The following is a 3375-nucleotide window of genomic DNA, read 5'->3' on the forward strand; positions in this document are numbered from 1 at the left end:
TTATATCTTCATTTATGTATGAGGGTTTAGGAGATTTCTCATAGAAACATATTAAGCTCAGGATGCAGTAGTAAGCAATTTTTTAGTATAATTAACGGTCACACGTGAAACGTGTATAACAGAGTGGACATCATAGTTGACATATCATACACTAAGGTATAATATTTATAAATAAATACACGCATGTTAACACAAGTGAATTAATAACAAGACATAATAGTGTGACAGTCACAACGTAAAATCTCCAAGGACTGCAACTAACAGCCGATACCAATCAAGTTTTTAATATTTGGATGATCGACAGGCACAAGGTTTTATTTTGATATCTTTCTACCCGAAATGTGATACTGCAGCGCAGTCTTAAAAAAAAGGTCTTTAGTTGCATAACTTCTGCATGCATGTTATAACCATAAACCCTAAACCATGTATTATTGGACCCTGTTATATACCCTATATAATTGAGCAAATACACAAGGTTTGTGAGGAATTTTTTTGTTTTTTGTTTTTTTCAGGTTACATTATAGACTTCCAACTTTCAATTACTATGTTTTGTGTCATCTCTAGTTAACTAATACTATATACATGTAATCTAATATCCTAGTAGACAGAGTGTTGACTATTCACCCACGAGTCTCAATCGATTTAGAAACTTTTTCATTCCTTAAATTATTGTAGTTGTTTCGAACTATCCTGTAATTTTTTCTAAAAAAAGTTAACTAATATTACATGACGCAGGGTAATCAAACCCTGGAATATCAGAAAATTTTGTTCAAGGAGTTCTTTCAGTTGTCTGCATCACTACTAAATTAAACAATTTGCGCGACGAGGGATATTTTGTCGCGCAAAGCATTCTTAGGTCGTACAAAAACTATGGCGACCAAAAAATCATCGCGCGGATTTTGTCGCGCAAAGGTCATGAAAAAAGACATTGCGCGACGAACACTTAAAATTCGTTGCGTGTCTGAACAATTGCGCAATGCTTTACAACAATCGCACAAAAGTTATATGGACGAAGATTCTCCCACACAACAAAATGTTCTGAGATATTGAGGAGCCCACATGTTAGTTTTATATGAATTTGAAGATTTCAAGCATGATATATTATAGTAGCAGAAGATAAAGAAATGTATACTTATAGAAAAATAAATATCATACATCAAGCCCCAAAATTTCCAAGAAAAAATTGCAAAAGCATACTACAAAATAAAAGAATATAGTGAAAAAGAAGCAACGCTAGAAGTTAAAGATGAACAATACTGGAATAACTTGACAAAAAGAAGAACTGCACAACATCAACAAAATAATGGAAACATAGAGCAGTTCGCAGCATATAAGGCTACAACAACAACAACAACAAAGCCTTTTCCCACTAAGTGGGGTCGGCTATATGAATCCTAGAACGCCATTGCGCTCGGTTTTGTCATGTCCTCCGTTAGATCCAAGTACTCAAGTCTTTTCTTAGGGTCTCTTCCAAAGTTTTCCTAGGTCTTCCTCTACCCCTTCGGCCCTGAACCTCTGTCCCGTAGTCACATTTTCGAACCGGAGCGTCAGTAGGCCTTCTTTGCCCATGTCCAAACCACCAGAACCGATTTTCTCTCATATTTCCTTCAATTTTGGCTACTCATACTTTACCTCGGATATCCTCATTCCCAATCTTATCCTTTCTCGTGTGCCCATACATCCCACGAAGCATCCTCATCTCCGCTACACCCATTTTGTGTACGTGTCGATGCTTCACCGCCCAACATTCTGTGCCATACAACATCGCTGGCCTTATTGCCGTCCTATAAAATTTTCCCATGAGCTTCAGTGGCTTACGACGGTCACACAACACGCCGGATGCACTCTTACACTTCATCCATCCAGCTTGTATTCTATGGTTGAGATCTCCATCTAATTCTCCGTTCTCTTGCAAGATAGATCCTAGGTAGCGAAAACGGTCACTTTTTGTGATCTTCGCTAGATTGCTCCGGTCATTAGTGTAGATAAGTATATAAATGGATAGAGATAGGAAAGCAAACACAAGATGTACGTGGTTCACCCAGATTGGCTACGTCCACGGAATAGAGGAGTTCTCATTAATTGTGAAGGGTTTACACAAGTACATAGGTTCAAGCTCTCCTTTAGCGAGTACAAGTGAATGATTTAGTACAAATGACATTAGGAAATATTGTGGGAGAATGATCTCGTAACCACGAAACTTCTAAGTACCGGAGTGTGGTATCGTCTTGACTTGCCTTATCTGTCTCATAGGTAGATGTGGCATCTTCTCTGGAAGTACTCATCCTCCATCCAGGGGTGGTATCTGTAACTGGTGGAGATGCACAAGGTAATGTATCAATTTCACTTGAAGCTTACTTGTAGTTTTAGGCTTGGTCAAGCGCGATACAAACCATGTAGTAGGAGTCCCCCAAGTCGCCGAGCTAGGGGATCTGCTGAAAGAGGTGACAGACAAGGTAAGCAATCAGAGCTCCGGCTGATTGTTCACATTCTCCCTATCTTGCAGGCAGCATGAAGGATAAAGAGAAGAAAAATGAGAAGAGATGATATGGGATACTTTTGCTTTTGAAGAAGTAACTTTCCACAGGCTTATTCTTGAACTGGGCTGGAGGGTTTTCTGGTTTCCTCCAGAGTATAAGGCCGACTGAAGAATTTGAGGGTCAAAACAAGTTCATCAAATCTAGAGTACGTTCGACCCTGCTGATATGGGATACTTTTGCTTTTGACAGAGTAGTGGATGTATCGGCACGTGTGCTGTTACGCTTGTCTCCACATGCTTCCTTGTATCCTTCTCACTTGCCCTATTTGTTCCTCAGGTAGATGCGGTATCTTCTCTGGAAGCATAAGATGTTGAAGATGAGTACTCGAGAGCAATGCCAGGTAAGTAGATGTTGAAGATGAGTACTCGAGAGCAATGCCAGGTAAGTAATCAGGTAAGGGGTTCCAGGCAGTCAATTCCTGGCTGGAAGCTTGATTCCAAGTGCTGACTGATTGCTCTCTGTCTCCTTGTCTTGCAGGTAAGAACAAGGCCAAAGGAAAAGACAGGGAAAAAGCATGATATGGGAAACTCTTGCTTTTAACCCTGATGATATGAGATATTCTTGCTCTAGTATAGCTTGTTTACAGAGGTATTATCGGGGGGAAAGAAAGCTGAATATTTCGAAAGGTTTCGTTGGGAGTGCCCTCTCAGATAAGAGGAAGGGTTGAGCATTTTTGCAGGTCTGCCTGTCCGTTGGGGATGGAGGTCGACATATATAGGAGTCTCCCTAACATCAAGTAATAATGCTATTCCTTTACCCTGCTTGGTCATAGCACGGTAATGGGAGCTGCCAGCTTCACATGTTTTAACGCTGTCAGAACCCTTTGAAAAAGTGG

General features: G+C 40.1%; 1 long non-coding RNA gene across 1 annotated transcript; it reads left to right on the forward strand.

The window, feature by feature from the left end:
- The first annotated feature begins 2311 nt into the window (after positions 1-2311).
- On the forward strand, positions 2312-3040 carry LOC126584633 (uncharacterized). Its single transcript, XR_007610052.1, has 2 exons — positions 2312-2880; positions 2922-3040. It is a non-coding gene; the product is annotated as an uncharacterized LOC126584633 (long non-coding RNA).
- Positions 3041-3375: the final 335 nt, after the last annotated feature.

Source organism: Malus sylvestris, chromosome 10, assembly GCF_916048215.2.
Source record: "Malus sylvestris chromosome 10, drMalSylv7.2, whole genome shotgun sequence".
NCBI classification, from domain to species: Eukaryota; Viridiplantae; Streptophyta; class Magnoliopsida; order Rosales; family Rosaceae; genus Malus; species Malus sylvestris.